This window comes from Corvus moneduloides, chromosome 1 (assembly GCF_009650955.1).
Source record: "Corvus moneduloides isolate bCorMon1 chromosome 1, bCorMon1.pri, whole genome shotgun sequence".
In the NCBI taxonomy this organism is placed as follows: domain Eukaryota; kingdom Metazoa; phylum Chordata; class Aves; order Passeriformes; family Corvidae; genus Corvus; species Corvus moneduloides.
The window spans coordinates 49,895,774-49,917,439 of NC_045476.1; the positions used below are offsets into that span (position 1 = coordinate 49,895,774).

Consider the following 21,666-nt stretch of genomic DNA (forward strand, 5'->3'; position numbering starts at 1 on the left):
TCAGTGAATAGGCAGTCTAAGATACTACTTTAAACTCAAAAGTTACAGCAGAAAGTCAACAAAGTTTCAGAACATATCCTGCACTGCACTCAATTTATACAATAGGCTGAGCTTACTGCACACATCCATCATTCTCCCGGGTATTTTGCAAACAGTAGCTGGATGAAACTTGCGTTCTCTGCAGTACCTCTGGTAAGCAATGCCAGTTTTTATGAAGTCTAAAATGCCAATAAAAGAGATGCAACAACCTAAGTGCACCTTTTGAAGTATTGCTTTCTCTAATGTGCACTCTTCCAAATGAATCAAAGCTTTGTACCTGCTTTTCTGCCACAGGACTCAGTATTATTTATCTGTTGCAGTACAACAGAGCCTGAAGAAAACACGACTGAAAAAATGCTAACATAAGTAAAGATCACAGTTATATACCACAGGAACACGTTATATACCACAGGAACACGTTATGTGTAACAAACAAACAAACAAACCCAAACAAATGCAAGAATTGGTTTACTGTACCACTTTTCTTGGTGAAACACTTGAGGGGAAGCCACACAGAACCATCTATAGTTTTATCCCATTCTCAAATTCAGCCTAAGGGCAGCTGGAAATCAATTAAGATTTCTTCCTCAATTAAATCCCTTCTTTACACAAGTAAAAAGAATAGACCTGAAGGGAAAATAATGAACACCCTTCCAAAGGGAAAGCAGACTTCCAGTCCAAGTGTTACATGCTTGCATCCTGTTGCTGGGCTCAAATCAACACTGCTATAGTGGATAAGGCAAGCTGCACGTTGTGCCCCACTTCAGAGACCAGGCACCCCAGCAGCAACTGGTCCAAGCTCAGCCACCAACATCTTTTTTAACCATTTGCACTTTCATCTAGGAACACTGGATAGGGATTTTCTCAAAGAAGAAAGCTAAAATTCACAAGGATTGTTACATACTCTACTGTCAGTGTAAATGTCATGGTTCAGAACAATAGTTACAGAGCTGTTCTGTAGCATGCTTTGTGCACATCTGCAAAAAAGACAAGGTATTTTTAATAAACAAAATTAGATATTCCACTGTGTGGCAAAGTAACAACACTGCACCTCCAGAGACCCATGATGAATCTGATCACCAGAGATGATGTTGGTTCCACTGCAATTTGCATCTCAGGGCTGTCTGCATCCTTTATCTGAAGGCACCTGATCCCTCAACAGAGTATCAGGAGGATATCATTAAAAACAATCCACACTTCAGATACCTGGGCATTTCCTTAATCTTGGTTGACAGGAAATCTAGCTTAACCAATTCTTTCTGGTCCCCGTTCTTAACCCAATTTTTTTACATCTAGCAAACAACGTCTCAGTTTTCATTATTCTAAGACAAAGAGGGCAATTTTCTGCCCTTCAGAAGGCTTCTCCTCTCCTATATTGACTGGGAAAGAAGCAAGCTTGGCATAACTCCCATGTATCTCTTCCAGTCTGCACCTTTTTTCAATACAGACAGTCAGAACTGTGGAAAATAAATCGGATGAGAGTCTCGTGAGTGCCTTGCACGACACCATTAATACTTCCCTCTCCACTGATATGGAGAGATAATGAGATCTATTTTGACCTTCTTACAGTTACATCATACTGTCAGCTCAGTCTACTGGTCTGTCACAAAACAGTACAAAGGATCACTTTAAACCTCATCCTCCTCCAAAATTTAAATCTATAACTGAACAAAGAGTCCTCTTTCTTTAGTGAAAACACTACATATTTTATCCACTGCTATTACTCTAGGTTTCAAATTAGTTTTTGGCACTTTGTTTTTGGTTCTCTTTTGCTTTAGTGAAAATGCTTAGACAAGGAAATCCACCAGAAACCACATATCATCCAGATACTACTGTCGCTTTTAACACTACTTCCTTTTACATCTTCAAGTGTAGGAGACACTGAGGAATTCTAACAATTAAGAATTTTATGATGAAGAGTTTTGATATCAAGTGAAATAAGGCTGTATCATAATACATTCTCAGAGTTATTTTATAACAACAGCAGAATGCGTTTCCAAATGAAAGCATCCAAACACAGCACTTTCAAAATCTGATTGCTCCATTATGATGCAGCCACTTAAAAAACTACACCTCTGCCCTTTAAACAATCACACCCATATGTTAACATTTCATGCATGCACTGTTTCAGGCCTCTGCTACCATGAAGTATTTATTGAATTATCCCTTCCAAGCTAAAACACTTGAGTATTTAAATTAGAGCTGTACCAATGCAGGCCTAAAAATATTTTGAGGTTCCACTATAGATGCTACACAAGCATTTGAAAATTGCTCAATAAAATTATATGCAGAAAACAGAAAAGTAAGACAGCTTTTTGGAGCACAAAGTAAGTTAAAGCATTTTAGAATGTATTTAGACTATGTCAACATATTCTTTAATAAAAAAGGAAAAATATATTCAATTACACTATTATTATATCTAGCCCATTTTTCTATAGAAAGGAAAAGACCCACCACGAAACGCTTCCATAGGGATGTGTTCAGTTAATTCAGAGTCTACTTAATTTCACTTAATTTTCTACTGCATCCCAGCCTGAAGGCAAAAAATTTAGGACAAGAGTGAATCTGCAAAATTTATAACATATAAATGAAATTATCTCAGTCCCAGGACCTCAGTTTTCAATTTTACGTGATCACCTAGTACATTTTCCAAAAATTTCACTAGAAGTTCATCCCTAAACTCTAATGCTCCTACTTCCACTAAACTAATCTCTCTCATGCACACACCCCTCATTTCTGCCCAAACAAACTTATTAGGAAGCAGTAAAAGCAATTCACTAAATTAATGATATTCTAGCTCAGGGTGACTTGCAACAAGAAAATAAAAATATGTTTACTTCACTACCTTTGTCACATGATATAGTTCTTACTTATTTTAAGGACACAGCTAAAGCTTTACCCACAAAGAAAATTTCCAAAACACAGTTGGAATGTTAGAACTGATGTAGTGGATAGAAAATGTCTTTTCCAAATTTGTTTGCCAAATAACACTGCTTATGTTTCTAAATAGCAAAAAATACCACATAAAACCTTTGTGCTCTAATAAAGAGATGGCAAAACACAGCATGTTAAAAGCTTACTTGACCTTCAGGAATCCTCAAAATACACCTCTGTCACTTCCCTAGTGAAGAGACTATTCTAAACCTTTCTTTCAGTTCAATGCAGCCAAGATCTACACAATTGCCTATTCATTACCCTCAACAGATATGCTCCTTTAGTCCTTTGAAGGGTATGTCCAAGAACCCTGGAAAAGGAATAAAAAGATCAGCTTGACACTTGTATTTTGAAGGGAACCGAAAAACTTTACGGAGTAAGTCACACTGCCCGTAGTTGTGTTTTACCTCCTGGACTACTTCCCCACATTATGTTATCAGGATTTATTTATGATTGCAAACGTTTAATGAAAAGTGGGAAATCTAATTTCAATTTAAGAATATCTAGGCACAGTAACATCAGGAAAAATTTATTTCTAGTGGTCTTGGGGCAGCTTGGATTAATAACTTCATGTTTTTAAGGAAACTCCCGCTTTGAATGCACTCTTTCAATGTTTGCCACTTTCACTTTAAAGTCCATTTCCAAGTTACTGCTGTAAACCCTGAATGACAGTGTTCTGTGTTGTGTAAGGTGGGCACAGGCAGTGAAACAGCAAAGGGTATCTCCAAAACTTTATGTGATGCATCCTGACATATTTGAAATTTTCTACTCCATTTACTCAGAAAACCAAGTTGGGTTTCATTCAGTTTTGCTAAGAACTTCTGAATTCTCAGTCACGTATCCCATCACTCCAACTAAAGCAAAACCAAATAACTTTTAAGTAAATTTTGCACATTTTTCAATTCAAGGGGTTTGGGGTGGGTTTTTTTGTTTTGGTTTTTTTGTTGTTGATTTTTTGTGGGGGTTTTTTGTTTTGGTTTTGGGGGGTTTTTTGGTTTGTTTTTTTTTTTTTTCAAAAGAAGCACTAGCAAATGCAAAGACAGCTGAACTTTTCTTGTTGAACAGTTCAAACCACTGCAAAACTCAGGGAAGAATAATGCCTGTTGAGGCTTTTCATCATTTTCTGAGACAGGCAAATGGCTCTAAATATGAAAGTAGTGATGTTTGAAACTACAACTTTTACTGATATGACATCATCTCTTTTATAACGGCTTTTCTTATAAAAATAAGATCATGATGGAACTTGGCTTTTTGACTGCATCTGAGCCGTGATAAAGTCAACAGAGGGGGGGAAAAATAAAGTTCTAAGATAATGTCTTTCTCGACTTCAAACTGCAATTGGTGTTTCTTAAAAGCAGTTCATACACATCCTCATACACATCTTAGTTTTCACTCAAGTCCTTTGTTCTGTTGTTTCCCACACTGCTTAGGGGTCTCAGAGAAACGAGGTGGGAGAAGAAAGATACTAGTGCAAGCAAGAACCTTGTTGGGTTTTGACTATAAAACCTCTCAGATTTGCACAATTTTTGAGGCCCAGTTACCTGGCTATCAGTAGCCAGAACCACTTCTAATGCCATCCACAGAAAAGATCTGGAGAGGATTCCCAAAATAGCCTACTGAAGTCCTCCCATGTACAATGAGAAACGGTAGGTTGGGGACCATGAGTCTCTGTCCCCAGCCTTGGAATTTCACCGCAACAGATAAATAATAGTTCCGTGTTTCAGCTTTTCCACAAGAAGGTTTTATGAAGTCCAGGTTCTGACCTGGAAGAGAGTAATTGCTTTGCCAACCACCTTCAGCATGGCAGTTGAGAGGACTGTCTCATCATACCAAAGGAGTTCTCAGAGCAGTCAGTCCCATCCATGGTTGTTTCTGCTTATTTTACTCCCCACTAAATTCCTCTTTCCCTGAAGAATATTGGGCCTGAGAACAATATAAAAGAGAACAGTGTAACCTCCTACGGATAAATTGGTTCTTCAGACACAACTAGTTTTAAGATTGTGGAATAATTTAACATGAAATTACCTTCAAGCTCCCAAGAAAACTTGAAAGGGCAATGATGTATTTTTCTATAACTTCCTGGGCGTTACAAGCTCAAAACCACATTGTTGCCAGTACTTAGGAATGTCATTAAAAAAAAAACAAGTCCTATTTCAGCAGACAGGTTAGAGAGCACACAAGGTAGTAAGAAATAGATAGAGTGAGTAGTCATTGTCTCATACAAACTTGACATTGAAGTTAAATGGTCCCATTCTTCCTCAGGATTTTGAAAGGTCTGAAACAAAACATAGTCTAAGAATGCCTTTTCAGAAGTATAAACTCCTGTTTGCAGAAAGGAAATCAACCTGTTACGTTATTTTTCAAACAATCAGCTCCATTTCTTTCACTTCTCACTACACTTTTCTTGAAGACATGCTCAACACCCAAATGGAATCTTAATTCTGTTTCAACTTCTCAGAAACCCTGCCTGTTAATATGGCTCCCAGGAGACCTGCACTTGTCATGTGGTACAGAAAAAGTCCTAGACTCAGGACAGAACCTGGTTGACTGTCTCTACTCAAAGAGCAGCTGATACTTTTAAGCAGCCCAGACTTGCACTTCCCTAAGTCAACAGATCCTGATACTTCAGCTACATCCATCCTAAGAGTCAGCTACACATGCGTGCAAAGTTGTAAGGACTGCAAGACTGCAAGGACACATGCTGGACTTCAGCTTGCTTTTTGGTCCAGTCAGGAGGGGAAAACAGCTTGAAGAAACAGCTCTAATAAAGTAAACCACATGCAGGTAGACTCCTGAACACCTGTCCCTGGGCAGATCCAGTGGCACACTAAAAAAGGCATAAGCCCAGCAGCCTGGTAAGCACTTGCTGGATTGCTGGTCCAACCTACTGGCATTAGTCTGCACATTGAGAGATCCATTAGAAACATCAGATCTTTGTGTCAAAACTTCCTTTGGAATACTCAGTTTGGAAGAAACCTCAGCTGTACTAACACCATATTGCTTGGAAAGGGACCTTTTTATTTTCATTAATATCCTTTCCATAAATCAAGCTTACAGATGGCACCGAGTATTCCTCTACAGTAACTTGCCATGGTTATAGCAATCACATTTGATCCTGTAAAAAGGAATTTGTGTTCAATGACTGAAGTATTTGAAACATGAAAGAAGCTTTCTCAGCTGCAGAAAATCTGGCAGAGATTCTGTTTTTCCAAACAGTTTCAGGATTTAAATACCACATCACTTCTCAGCTTAAGTTTTCAGACCCAGACAAGCCAACTTTCACACAGAAGGAATCAACACTTGTTTTTTAATACTGGAGAGACTGCTTTGAATGAGCTCCTGCCAGTACTTAAAAGAGAAGCCAAGTCTCTGTATTGAAAAATTCTTTTCACAAATTAATTACCATGCCTCTGTCCAGAACAATGGACATCAAGGGCTATGAAGGATAAAGATTCAATCAGGCATGCATTACATTGGCTCAACATAGGATTAAATTATGGCTGAAGGGTAGAGAATTAAATAGTCCCATGATAATTTTTTTATATACACCCTAAGTACTTGAAACTCACTATGCAGTTACATAAATTGCACATGTGCTCTTCCTGTGCTTAATAAATGAATTGCTAGCATGTCAAACAAGTTAAAACCTGTTTGACAAGAGGACACCAAGAAGCCCTGTAATTTCCTGGTCTCATGCGCCAACCAGAAACTTAAAACATGAACAGAAAAAGATTCTCATCCATGCTGAATAACAACAGGATACTGTAAAGGATTTTTACCAAAGACTTACACTGTTCATCAGTTTTCCTAATTCTTTAAAGTCCATCACTCTGCAGGCAGTTCTTGTTCCAGAGAGATACCCTGAATGGGTTCAGGTACCTTTTTGACAGAAAGAAATACTTACACAGTGCTGTATGTGCACACATCAGATCTCTCATTTTAAATTAGGAAGAAGACAATCTTAAGTTCAAGACTTTGTAAAATGAATAAATCATATAGTAATTTTACCAGCCTTGCTCTTCAGTTACAGGGCTTTCCAAGAACAGGTGGATACAGATTTTTCTGTATGACAGATACAGAAAAACAATGCAAAGACTGACGAAATGAGACATTTACAGCACAGCACAAATCTGCTTAGTGCAGCAGAGCTGCAAGGCTCCACCATAAATTTGAAGCATGGAAGTACCACTGCAACTGCATCCCAGACATTCTTGCTTTTGCCAAACATCTTTACTTGAATCTACTATGCTAACAGCAGACCAAAGCCATGCAACACACAGTGTCCTATGACTTCTGAGGAAGGAAAATAGATTCCATAAAAGACACACACATAACGTAACAGCATCCCAAACAAATTCACAGACACAGCCCTCCCAACACCTTGTACAAATAATCCTCTATAAAAACTCACTGACTTTAACCCTTTGAAGGCTTTTGTTGGATTATATTTTGGGAGGGTAAATATATTTCAGTGAGTTTAATCACCACCAAGATGCACAAATTCAAGATCTTAGTGTCAGATTATCTCTCATGGGTTTTTTTGCAGTCACCTTACCAGTCATCAGAACACAGGCCTGCACACATACCCCAAAATCAGTGTTCAAATCATTTAGCCAAATACCCTACCATACACAGAGAAGTTGGGCATCTCTCCAACACAGATATAAAATTTTGTTCAAGAGCTGAAAGTCCTGAACACCTATTTAATAATTATTTGAAAATTTATTGAATAAAAGGGAAAAAAAAAGGCTGGAAAGTAGGCAACACATTAAGATGAACTTAGAAAACCTAGATACAGCAAAAGGAGCAGCTCAGTAGGAAAAAGGAAAAAACGTGAAATGTCTTACATATTCCAGCTGATGGCCCAGGAAACCACACCTCCTGTCATTTTTGTACACAGTCTAGCACTACCGCATAGTGCTGACACCATGCTAGAAGGCGCAGTGTTTAAATGGAACTGTCACCTGCTCCACCTGTCTTCATGTACACATACTGGCACTTCTGCCTGGAAGATGACACTATGCTTCCTGACTGATGGGAAAGAGAGGGTGGTTCCCAACGCTGAGTCTCTGACTGTGCTCCTCTTTCAGCCTGCTATGTTTAAAAAAGTTGGTTAGACAATGTACCAGAGAAATAGAATTTGCTAAAATATTACTGAAAAGGATTTAAGTGTAAGTTCAGCTGCAAGCAGGTAACCATTCCCAGGGATTTCAAAGTTAATGCATCTGTTAAAGTTGGTTTGGGAATTATGTCAGAAAAAAAAAAGAACAGGAAGGAAGTGACCTACTTGAATGAAAGACTCATTCAGAGGTTTACATGTTCAGATCCCCTCAAAACAGGCTGACAAGAGGTATTTGCATATATTTCCTTAAGTACAAACTGTGAAATGTCACACAGTATAACTCTTGATTAATCCATTAGGTTCATATAGACTCAAGATTTTTTCCACTATCTTTCTATTCACTGCCTATTTCTGTTCACACGAGAAAGTACTCCTCCTGTTTCCTAAGTACAACCAAATGCTTAAGAATCAGAGTAGAGACTAAAACCAAAATGGCAGGTTAGCTGTGAAAGAACAATGAGTAGTTTGAATAAAAGCAACCTGTGCTATAGGCATTCAGAGATCTTTCATGTTCAAATTCCAATTTAAAATAGGATAGCCAAGATCTCAAGTCCTTATGACTCTTCACTTCTTTTGCCTTTCTTCATCCTTTTAATTCACTCAGAAGCTGTCAATGAACTCTAAAAGCTACGTAACAGAAGCTTTAGAAGGATTCTAATTTTGGTCACAGATAACTAAGTAGAGCAATTCTAGATAATATTAGCTGAGATTTATGATGCATTCAACATCTTCAGATGTACAAGAGTATTTTTGGGCATCACTTGGAAAGACAATATCCAATGTACAGCTGGTAAATTTTACTCCCTTTTTTTCTCCTATTTCTATACAAGAAGCATATTCATGCTGCACTTTCTCAATTTTTTTCCCAAAGGATCTATTTCTTCAGCAAGAGGAAACACAAGTCTGGTCAAGCCCCACTTTCAAGGGATGAGACGATCAAATTTAGAAGTTATATAAACCTTTGTCACTTCTCTGAGCAAGATGTACCAATAATTAGGGGAAGACCTGCCCTCTTGATGCAACTTGGGATAAGAAAGGTCAGTCAATTTTTTCTGAACTCCACATATGTTGTGTTATTTCTGTTTCATTTCTGTTGCATTATTTCTTAACTAAATACCTAAAAAAAATAATTATAATAATAATAATAATTATAAAATAAAAATAATAATTATTTGTTTTACCTACCACTATCAAAATCTCTTGTCCCAAAAAGAAAGAGCACCTATAAAATAGGTCAAGTTCTTGGTAATGGAACTGCTCTTATTTTTTTATACACTTCCCAGCTGCTGTCAAGCCTCAGAGCTTCCACATTCTACTCAGGCCAATTAGGGGTTTGTCAATGATTACACTTCCTATTAAAAGATAAAAGGAAAGTCACCTTAAAAAGGTGTTTTTTAAAAATCTTTTTAGAGAACTGCATTGGGGCATTGCCTCTTCATTGTCTCTTTAACCGACTGATGAAAGGATCAAACATGAGAACTGTGACTTCTATCAACAAGTGAGAAGATGATAGACTGGAAAGTAAAGGGGAAGAGCTCTTTCCATCTCTCTGAATCCCTGACACCACATTTCCAACAGGTTGTAGAAACTATTTCTATAACACTAAGCCTTTATTCTGTATGGAAATCACTGCTGGGATTCTAAGATCTTGTATCAAGATGATTTCACTTGAAAACACATCTCCAGTTCATTGTTAACACAGGCTGATCTCGAACTCCTGACTCCATCCTTCTTCCTTACATCAGAAGACTGAACCTAGAAGTTTTAAAGTCATTGCTTATTGCTGTAAAATTGGAAGTGTTTTCCAAGTGATACAGAATACAAAGAACTACCTGTAGAATGACTGAAGTGAGTGAGAGAAAGATGAGCCAGTTGTTCCCAATTCTGGGTATAGATACAGGACAATGTGAGGGATGTTAGGAAGGATGTTTTTTAATCACAGCAATTGAGACAGTGATGTTTCCTTATTATCTGTGCATTTCCACAGATAGTTGAACTTGCTTTCAGGCACAGGATACCATACTGTCAGACTAACTTGAAAGAGCATTTCTATTGCTAGTCAAGAAGTCTTCCCTTTAGCTCCAGACAACCACCTGTTACCAGCACAGATATGTAAGTTCAAACGACTCAACAACCCAAAATTCAAGCTATTAGAATGTTCTTCCTTTAATCCCAACACACTTTATCTTTCTGCGTTTATCAAAACCCCATACTGAAGGCAGAAGAACCTTTAAAGCCACACCAAGATCTTGGCCAAGGCTAGGGTCCACTTTATACAGAGTGCCTCTGTGGAAGACAGGATCAGATGGAACATGTCACATAGCAGCAGTCAGATTTCTGGAGAGCAGGTAAATAAACAGTCATAGCTCCAGTGTTTGGAGGCTAAACATCTATTTCTGCTGTTTCACCTGGACGTATCATTAGGCAGAACGAAGCAATGGCCCACCAAAGAACAACCTGTGGGTATCCTGGTCAGTCTGACATGCTTCCCAAACTAAGATATGGGTAATCATTAATCTGCTGCAAACTTGCCACCAGCTCTGTTGCCAAAACAAGAACTAGTACTGGGCTCAATCTTCACAGAAGGCTACAATGCTGCACATATCACATCTCAGTTATCAAGCACTTCAGCAAAAATCCATTATCAATTATTTAAAGAAACTAAACAGTAATCCAATCCAAGGATAAGAGTTTCTCATGTTTAATCAAACAGATCTCCAGTGCACAGTAGCAATTTATATATGAATACTGGTCCATTAAGAAGTTGAGACCAGTTTTGAAATGGAAGCATTCTGAACAGTAGAAGCAACCAACACAAATTACATAAACAATCCACAACCTAATTTAATTCAAAAAATCTTCAGCTTAAACATTAGCCAGATTCTGTGAGATTACCTAGGGAAAATGTCATGTATGCTTACTTTGTTTTTATGCTTTCCTAGACAGTTTATGGATGCTGGGCTTTCTGTTTACAGACAAGCGTTCTTTTTTTTAAGATACAAATGTATGTGTATATATATACCCACACACATCTTAACACACATACATAAAAAATACTACACTTTATTAAAAATTCCTTCTTTTTCTGTATGTTTCCATATATGTATGCAGTCATGTGCACACATACAAACAAAGTGAAATATACGTATTTTTAAAGGGCGTTTAAAAGACAGATTGTGACTTCCAATCCATTACTGGATTGGAACAATTACAGGAATAACCCTGTTCAGTTCAAATGGGTAATATCCTAACATAAAGACCACATCAAACAAGAGAAAGTTCCTGATGCAGGGTCTTTCTTCAGTGCAATATTAGGAAGTAGGAATCTTTTTCTTACAGGTAGCCACACCCACAGCTGCTAACCTAAGAAATACCATTTCTTGCCTGGTATTTCAGGTCATCCTCTTGCATTTATACTGGCTCCCTAAAGACTTGCAGAAGAGCAGGGAAAGAAGAGTGGCAAATGCATAATCTATTCTCTACTAAGGGATGGACTTCCTGGAGACCTTCAAGTCTTATGTCTTTAGCATTATCAGTCATTCTGCTGCCTTATTTTTCAATCCCCTCTGCAAAGCTATCAGATCTTTTTGGAAACTGCTAATTTGCAGGCCCAGGGCAATTACATAAGATGTTATTTTAGTCATGGACAATGCATTAAATTTTGGATTCTGCCGCTGTTGCACATTAGCACAATGAATTCTTCACCAGTTTTTGGATAATGACATCTAGGCACTTGGGGACCACATTATGCTTTTTTTTCCCTATCTGGAACTGAATTTAAGGCTATCCAGACACGAAATTTTCTGGCCCCAGCTTCTTCTCATCAGGAGACATCCATGTCTTCTATCTTCTTGAAAATCTGCCCAGAGATAATATTAACAGGAGCTCCTGATAGATTCGGCATGGTTTCAGAAGCTGCACTGCATGTTAGAAAAAGGAGTTAGATGGACCTTCAGTCTGACCCAATGACAGTTCTTAATATTTGAAAACCTACTATATTAAAGGGGACCAAAGTACTTTCAGGTTTGCAACAGACTTACGTGTTACACACCTAGGCTGTAGGACTTCATATGCAACACAAGTAACAAGTTTTACCCTTTAACATTGTAGTTAATTTTGCATTAGTACATAATACTCCTGCACTTTGATACCAGATGCCAACTACAGAACTAAAGTGACTGCCTCTACAGATATCCTGTACTCAACACAAACAGGAAGTCATATCCTGAGATCTCAAAACACCAAAGATTTCCTTCTACTTCAAAACAGAACTGTATTATTATAAAGTTAATTTACAAATTAATCTCTGTAGTCTTCTCTCATCTAGTGCTTAAGCGCATTGCTGCTTCTTAAAGTAAGTGAAATCCAAATACAAACAGGTCATTTATATAAATGCATATGCATCCCATCGTGGTTCACAATCATCTATCCACAGATTTGCCCTTCCTGCTGAAGTTCATGAAAAAAACCAGGAAAAACATTTTCCTGACTGTCTCCCCTGACTAACTCTGCTCCTCTGTTTATTTCACACTGACTGGCTTTCTGTCCAAGGATTTTGTAACAGCGGTAAAAGTAGTAACTTGCTTTATTCATGAAGCTTACTGCCAAACTAGTGGAAAGCTTTCAAACCCAGAATTCTGGAAATACAGATTTAACAAAAACATTGCTCTAGCTAGACTTGGTTAAATGTCACAGTCGGAAGATTTAGTGTGCCTACTCTCTGCTTATTAAGGAAATATTTCCAGTATTTCCAAATTAAGAAACTCTACAACTGAGACTAACTGAATACAGCATGAGATGTATGAAGTTGAGGAGCAGAACAGATACCTACCTGACAGAAATAAAGTTATGGGTGAAAAAAAGTTCATGTTAACCTTTCAAATGCAAGTATTCTTAGCTTTCCCAGTCTAGTTATAAGGAAGAATAGTAAGCATTAAAAGTGATCTAAATTTTGAAGTAATTACAGAAAAATAAAACTCAATGTATTAACTCACCCTGGAGGAAAAAACAGAGTAATCTAATTCAAACTCATCTATGGCTGTCCAGAGAGATTACCTCCTGGAAGTGAAGTAATTATATTTGTAAAGTAAAATCATTTATGCCTAGGGTACAGAAGCCCAAGGGATTTTATTTTTTTATTATTATTTGAAATGTGTAAAAGCTTTATCATGACATCCATAGTGAGGAAAGAGCTTTGTGCACAAAAGTACATATTCTGTGTAATGGCCTTTATCAGAAGTGGTAAACAGGTAAGTGTAACTAGTAAAACTGTATCACACCAGATGTCACACATGAATGGACATACAGTTGCACTTTTCCCTATAGGGCCCATACATTCGAAGCTAAGTAGTAGACTGTTCTGAAACTAATTACACAAGCATTTCTTGCCAAATTTGTAATTAGACTAATTCTTAAAATTCTAAAGAAAGAATTCTTAATGGTTTCCCTGGATGTTCCTCTATGTAGGTTTTTTGCTAGTACCTTACTAATAAAATTACCAACCAAACACTATATTCTTACAAGCTCATACTTAAAGTGTCTTAGTGCAACAACTCCAATTAACAGCAACACCTAATAGTACCATTCTGACAGCCTCACTGTCATACAAAACTCTCAAAACAGTTGTAGTTTTTGGAGAAACAAGGTGTGTGGTCAACAAGGCCTAACTTAGGTCTTGTCTACAAAAGAGAACTCTACCAGAAGCCAGAAGCTCAAGGTTTGAACAGTTAAAAAGAGACAAAGTAAAACAATACCAGAAACTTGAAATAATCTATGAAGCATTCAGTTATCTCAGAAATCCCAAATTACAACAATGTGCCTTGAGACCTTCCACTTTATGAGGAATCCACCTGCTGAACAGTCTGCCCTTCTCTTTTCCATTTCCTATTCATTAGTACCAACAAAGTTCTTCCTTCTAAAGGCCCCCAGTGCTTCCTGAACAGCATGGAATCTGATGTAAGACTGAGAACTGTGTGGTAAACTTGGTAAGAACTACACATTTCTTTCTGCTGCTGTTTAGTTAGTCTGTGCTGTTTGCAGAGCTATTTGCCAAGATTTGACACAGTTAAATGTGCACGCTTCAATTCATAGCTAATAAATTCTGTTCAGCAGTAAACCTGCCTGCTTCCAGGGGACAGTACAAACAGTCCCAACAGAGATTGCACCAATCTCCCCAGCTAATAGACTGCCGGATGGGAGAGTCATTTTTTGATCCAACTACAAGAGCAAGATTTCTAACTGAATCAATTTTTGGCAACAGCGGATTTTTTTTTTTTAACAAATTTAGCTACTTATTTGTTAAGAAGCACCAGCTTATTTATCAGTGTACTCAGCTAAGCAAGCAGGCATCCGCACGACTGGAGCTGGCTTCTGTCACTCACCCGGAGCCGTGGCCCCGACGGCCCCGAGCCCATCCCAGCGCCGCTGTCCCGGTGTGGCCACTGGAGAGCGCGCTTGAGCCACCTTTCCGAGCAGACCCGGCACGTTCGGACTCCGCACTCGAACTTGGAAATCATTCAATAAAAATCGCTTTTCTGCACCTTTTTAACAACATACATAGCCTCTTACCTTCTCACCAGTGTACACACCCACTTAATCTCCCATACCAATAGCCCAATTTCTAACAATGTCTGGATCCCTAAGCCTTACCCGTTGGGAGCCAGTGGTGTGAGCGTGGCAGACACAAGGACAGACGGATGCATGGATGGATTTTTTTTCCTATCAAATTATGTGTCAAACTCAAAAAACATTTCAAGTGCCAACTCTTCAGTGCTCTCATACTTCTTTCTCTTCGTGTATTTATGGCCTGTCCTCAAAACTGCCCAAACGTTTCTCCCCCCCAGCAATGGGAACTCAAAGCAGATGGGAGGGTTCTCAACCATCAGTCAGAGCAATTCAAGCACAGTCATTACATCTCTGTGACCAGGTAATGTTACAGAAGTGCTTATTAAAACCCAGCAACACTGGTTACCAGTTTATCTTGCTTCCCAAAGCACAATGACTCAAAGGTAGTGTGTCCATTTGATCCCTCTTGAGACAAGACACCTGTGAGATTATTGCAGAGCTAATGATGGACAACTTCTCTCACACAACAGGCTCACACCAAGGTTGAATTTTATCCAGCAGCAAGTGGGCCACTCCACATAAAGCTATGAAAGAATGAAACAAAATTCACAGAGCTGAAACCAGTGTTTCACTTGATAAATAAGCCTCAGTTGAACACTGCTTTAAATACCACACATAGCAGTGTACACTCAGAGTTTGTCCTCAGGGAGGATCACATAAGGCAAATGCCAACTACATCAAGCAACAAGCTCCTAGAAGTTGCTAAAATACTACAAAGATTTAATCTGTATAAAGGAGCTTCACTGGTCAGAAGTGATCGAATCAAGCACTCCTCATCGCATTTTGCTGTTCCGTACCAAATCTACTGTAAGCAGCAGAGACATGCCAGTAGATCTGGGAAGAGGGACTGTCTGCCTGATTTGAATTCAGATGACTGAATGCCCTACTGTCACACACTCCATGAACATTAAGTTTCATTTACCAACTTCTCCCTTGTCTGCATGTTCTTTACCAAAGAATGCGTAAACTGAACTTTCAATTGTTAATTACACCTCCTTCTAATGATCTGAAGAATGCATGAGAAGCTGTAAGCAGCAGTATGACTACAGCAAACTTAATAATGTTCAAGCAATTTCTGTCCAGCAACCCTGTCCTTTGCTTCAGCACAACAGCTCACAGTACAGTAAGCCAGAATGGCTTGGAAAGGAGAAACAAACTTTTCTCTCACTTAATTCACTAGAATACAGTTTGTCTTCCCAGTTTGAGAACTTCTGCTGCACAAGCAGTTTCATCTTGCCAAAACAACTTCTGTAAACTTCAACAGAGGATCAGGAAAGGCATGGGGTGGAATTTTAATAAGATACGTAAAGGCTGACTTACCAGCTGGCCCACTGACTTGTTAAAAAAATAAATCAACATCACATAAAAAGTTGCTGACATGTTTTACATACAAAACCTCTGACATGATACCTGCAGTCAGATCTCTGAACAACTAATGAATGAACATGGAGTAAAATATTTTTTAAAAAAAATTATCAAGGAATGGAATAACACAGTCAAAATGGCTGATTCCTCTTTCTTTTATGCCCCTGCTGATTTACTTGAGGGGTCCCCTACCTTGCATTACTAGTGTTAAGCAAAAACTTTATCCAGTCTTTTTACCCTCAGTCTACTTATCCTCAGTCTACTTTCCTCCATCCTGTGTTTGGATATTTTAAAAGGTATCACTTAAACTTTTCATTAATGCATATTTGACCAGTCGGTGGAGATAATTAGAAAATTAAACCCGAACTATTTGAGTAGCCACTCTTTACTACAGAAGCAATATTTGAATGCCAGAACTCTTTCAATAAAAGAGGCTGAAGTAATCTACCTTAAAATAAAAATTTAAACTCCTTCTAGCATCCTAATTTTCATTATTTCAACAGTGTCTTGACGAAATGTTTGCAATCAAAATGTAAAGGCTTAAGCTTATTTGAAATCAACAGTTGTGTCTCCACCTACTGGAAAAATGAATTTAACTGAACCAGTAATTTGATCCTTTGGGATTTGGGTAATGAGAAGCTGCATGAGGAGCCATCTTTTTGTGTAAGATACAAAGAATTTGTGTGTCTCATGTGTCATCATGTTTCATGTCCCCCTGCCCCAAAAACAAGTTTATAGAAACTCTCATTCTCTGCAGTAAGCATGGATTTCACGGAGTCCCTACTCTCAAACAGCTGCTTGTCAGAATGTAAAACTAGTCAATACTCTTAAAAAACATGTGTATATAATTTATTAAGTAACATTTGTTGCTAGTAAATCTGAAATGCCACCTGATTTCAGTATCTTTCTCATTTCCACCATGGTTTCATGAGACCTGGACACTAGAATAAGTTCTTTAAATAACTGATGTGTAAAACCCAAAGAATGGTTGCTAATATGAAACATTTGTAGTATGAAACACTTTTTTCTTTTAAGCCACAGACCTTGAAAATAATTAAAACATGATGGTAAGAGTAGATAACATCCCATTTTTCAATTTTTATTGTTATTATTTAACACGAGTTGTGAAATTACTGTAACTTCAAAGGCTCTAAGTAACCCAAAATAGGGAAGTAAATGTTTATATATGGAAAAACCCCTGTCCTAATCTCTCTTTTTATCTTTTTTTTGGTCTCCATTATTCTTCTAAGAATGACATCAGCCATAACTACATAATTCATGCCTGCTTTATTCTGAAAAAAAGCAATTTTAAGCCACAGGATAGTACATTATCATCGCCATGCTTTGTTGTGCTAGTTTTGCTGTAGTATAGCCTGAGATCCAACTGCAGATGCTTATAACGACCATGGCATCATAAAAGCCCTCTAACAGTATTTGTGACCACATCTGTATTTCAGCCTCTCACATGTCACACTGAACTAAACTTTCTCTTCTCCAGCACCCTTTATGAGCTTCCTCTCTTGTGGGGGGGACAGTAAAACCACTTCTCCCTCTCACCGACTTGCTCTTAACCCTGCCATCATATTCTGTGTCATATTTCCACACAATTAAGTCCAATAGTGTCTGTACCCCTCCAGTTGCAGGATGCTTCTAAAAAGTCAGGTTTTTACCACATGTGCAAGGCCAACTCATTCAGGTTTTACCCATTTTTAGCTTAAACACAGAATACGACAGGGCGTTTTATTTTAATATATGTAAGCTTTTCATCCTTTCATGTCTTGAGACTATTATTCCTTCCACATCTGCATGGAGACTGTCACAATCCCAGGTGCATACCTGTCTCTTAAGTAAAAAGAAATTCCTCCCACTTTTTCTACAGCATGAGAAAAGATTCACTGACCAGTGATCTGCACAGAGGATCAAAGGGCACTCACAAGCCTGAGACAGTCACACCCAATGAGAACTTTAAATCACTTGGCAGAAAGTATGGGTTTAAAGCAGGACACTGAACTTTTAGAAAATGGCATTCAAACTACAATTTCTACAAACAAATACATTTAGAACAACACAAGGATTCAGAATGAGTCACTGTACAAAGAGACTCATACTAAAGAGTCTTTTGCTTGTCATTTTGGTACTCTGAAGTTTTCTCCAGATCACTGACCTCTGTCTCTGCACAGAGAAATACCCAACACATGGACCTAATAGCAAACTGGAGCTTGATGCTGACCAAAGATACCCAGTGTTGAGGATAATGCTCTGATCACATCCTTAACAGCCCAAAATGAAGCCAAATTATTTGATAGATTACTTGGTTTCCCTGCTTTTACTATGGTTAAATACCAACTAAAAATGCCACAACTAGGAAGTCATACTGCCAAGATTTCCATTCCTTTCTACCTCCCTGAGGTTTACATATACACAAATTCAGAAAAAGGAAAAAAAAGATCAGATTAAAATTTTATGATCTAAATAAGAAATGTCCTGAAAGTCAGGGTTCTTGCAGATATTCATCCTCTCTATTAGCCTTTGTTAAAACTCTTTCATATTATCCAGGCATATTTTCATTACTCCCTTTCTTATTTTTCTTTTATTAAAAAAAAAAACCAACCATCATGATTTAACAGCTTCCACTATTTTTTAAAGAAAACAAAAGGCACAAAAAAGAGGTATTTCAAAAAAGGTCCAACTGCACGTATGTTGCAACAGCTTTGCAATAATTTTAAAGACTTAAGAGTATGCAGTTAGCCCACTAATAGAGCAGCAGAACAGATACCATTCCACAGAGCTAGTACAGTATATTTGTCAATAATTTCCATATTAATTAGTTCTCAACAAGACAAGCTGAAAGAGCAGTGATCCATAAGATCTAAAACAAATGCAAGCACCCTGAATTCAAGGAAACTGAATATACACCCTTTTGGTTAGATGTCAAAGATTCCATTAAAAAAACAAACAAACAAGCAAAAACTCCAAAACCTAAAGAACAAAGTAAAAACCCAGCAATGCTACCAGCATTGTGATACCATACCTCAGAACTGCAGATTTTTCACAGCAACATAGATCTTAGGTAATCTATCTAGTGCAATACTTTGAGAACAAATTAAGGACACAAGATCATCAGTTCCAAACATTTCAAGGGAGGGAAGAAAAAACTAAAGATTTCTCTCAAGGGTCCTTTAAAAATCACATTTAAATGAGCTCAAACTAGACTCCAATTGTCAGCACTTTATTTAAATGAGAATTTTCTCTGTGTCCTTTTTAAAAAGAATTTTTTGGCAGATGCTGTATGGTCCAACCACATGTCAAAGTGTTAAAAGCCAACCACCTCAGCAGAAATAAAAGGAAACATTATGATGCTAGTGTCGACCCCACCAGTTTAACAGACACTATCTGTTCAGAAGCAACATGCTAAGATTTCAAAGCCTCCTCTAGTCCGACATCTATTTATAGCTGCTCAGTCTCTGTACAATTTCTAGCAGCCTCTCCTCCTCTCAAAGCCAAGTGAGAGAAGTTTAATGGATTTAATCCTGAGCCTTGTGCTGCAAGATGGCCAGAAGATCTGCAACTCTCCTCCAGCAAACCCATGTGCAGGGAGACCAGGTGTTAGGAGAACAGACTGGTCAAACCTACACAGGAGCCAAATACATGGGATAAACGTTCCTTCTATGTTTTAGGAACACACACATTTTTCCTCTGCCAGCAAGTTGACAGTCTGAAGCTGACACATCAGCATCAGAGCTTCAGCAAAAGATACCTGTCTGCTTCCTCCTCAACACTGATCAACAGCCTAAGCCAGCTGCCTTGCAAGCCAAGACAGAAGCTATCCAAGCCAGCTTTGACTCCCGGACAGCAGCAATGTCATCCAAGCACCTTCCCACTTAAAGCTACTACTGTACATTGCACCTTCCCCAAAGAAACTCAAAGGCTTGCTGGCTTTTTTTCCATGCAGTCTCTACCACCCAGCCATGCACGTTTTATAAAGCACTGATCCAGGTGGGCTCTCCTCCATCTCCATCAGATGTAACATCGCAGGAAGGGTGCAGATATTTTCCCGCATGCGGAGCACAACGCCACAGGCTGAATGAACTCTGGTACAAGCTCCGCACATCCATCCCTGGTTGTACCTCTCCTCCACGTACATCCACTTGCCTGTAGTACTCGTACAACGGCCGAGGAGATGACAGCACTGCTGGAAACTCCTGCCCACCCGATCACAACCACATTTTCACCCCTTTCCCCAGTCAGAGGCAGACGGAAGGGGAGGGCTGACTTCCTCGGGTAGAAAATAGGCAGGGAAAGGCCGGGACAAAGATCAAGAGAGGAGGAATCACCCCAAAGGGAGAGGAGATAATCCCCGAGAGGCGAGGCTGCGGAGGAGCATAAACGCGGAGGGAGGGACAGGGACAGCGAACTGGGGGGATAATCCGGCAGAGAAGGGGGGAGATAATCCCCTCGGAGGGGGGAGGCGGAGGATCCCGGAGAGGGAGGGGCGGGAAACCTGATAATCTCCAGGAGGAGAGAAAATACCGGGAAAGGGGGTGGGGGAAGAAGGGTGGGCGGGTGGATAATCCGGAGCGGCAGATGAAGCGCGAGTCTCCCGGGGACGCATCCGGAGGCGGGAGGAGGAGGGTTAATCCCCGCTCTGGGGGCAAAAATCCCTCTTCCCGGACTCCGGCGCTGCCATGTTCGCTCCCCTGCAGGCCCGCCCGGCCCCGCTACCTGCGGACGTCTCTTCCCGCCTCACGCCACACGCACGCGGGGCGCCTCCGCTCCCGCCGCCGGGTCAAGGGGATCGGCCGGGATGGCTAAGGGACCCCGCCTCCCACCACCATTTCCCCGCCGGCTCGGAGGGACGGGAGAAGGGAGCAGCCGGGCGGGCGAACCCTCCCTCCCTCCCCGCCCGAGCACGCGACCTCCCCGCCGGTACGGGAACTCACCGGCCGGCACCGACTCCCGCCGCTCCCCGTCCCCTCCTCCCTCAGCGGGCGCCGCTCGGCCCCATGGACGATCCCGGGCGCGCGGGGCTGCCGGAGGGACGCCGCGAGCTGGAGGTGCCGCCGCCGCTCTGCGCCCGCCTCGGCGCGCGCCGCCGGCGTGGCTGTGGCACGCGCTCCCGCCGCCGCTCCTCTGCCCCGCCCACCCCCGGCGAGCGCGCGCGCGCGCGCGCGCAGCCTCCGCGGCAGTGGCGCGCGAGCGCCTCCCTGGCTCCCGGCCGGAGGGAGCGCGCGCGCCTTTGCCTCGCCCCCCTCTCCCCCCGTGTGAGGGTGAGGGGGCGAGAGGGGTCGGGAGCGTGAGACACCGAGCGCGCGGGAGTGCGCGTGACTGCGCGTGTCTCAGCGTGCGCGTGTGTGACTGCGCGTCACAGGGTGCGGGTGCGCGTGTGTGAGCGCGTGGCTGTGAGGCGGGCGGGGGAGGCGCGGGGCCGTGTGGGGACACGCGTGTGTTCGTGTCAAAGCACGCGTGTGCGAGGGCCGCCGAGTGCGCTGAGCGCTGGCGAGTGAGGAGGGAGCGAGCGTGCCCGTGTCCGAGCGTGCCCGTGTCCGAGCGTGCCCGTGTCCTGTCGCCGTGCCCTCACCGGT

At 40.4% G+C, this 21,666-nt stretch overlaps 1 protein-coding gene across 2 annotated transcripts in view; it reads right to left on the bottom strand.

The window, feature by feature from the left end:
• The window catches only part of MPP6 (membrane palmitoylated protein 6), a 58,812-nt gene extending 37,645 nt beyond the window's left edge, over positions 1-21,167 (bottom strand). For both annotated transcript variants that reach the window (XM_032109496.1, XM_032109507.1), the window contains exon 1: positions 21,025-21,167. The gene's annotated coding sequence lies outside the window, so the exon portion shown is untranslated. The remainder of the gene's footprint in view (positions 1-21,024) is intronic.
• Between the last annotated feature and the right edge of the window lie 499 nt (positions 21,168-21,666).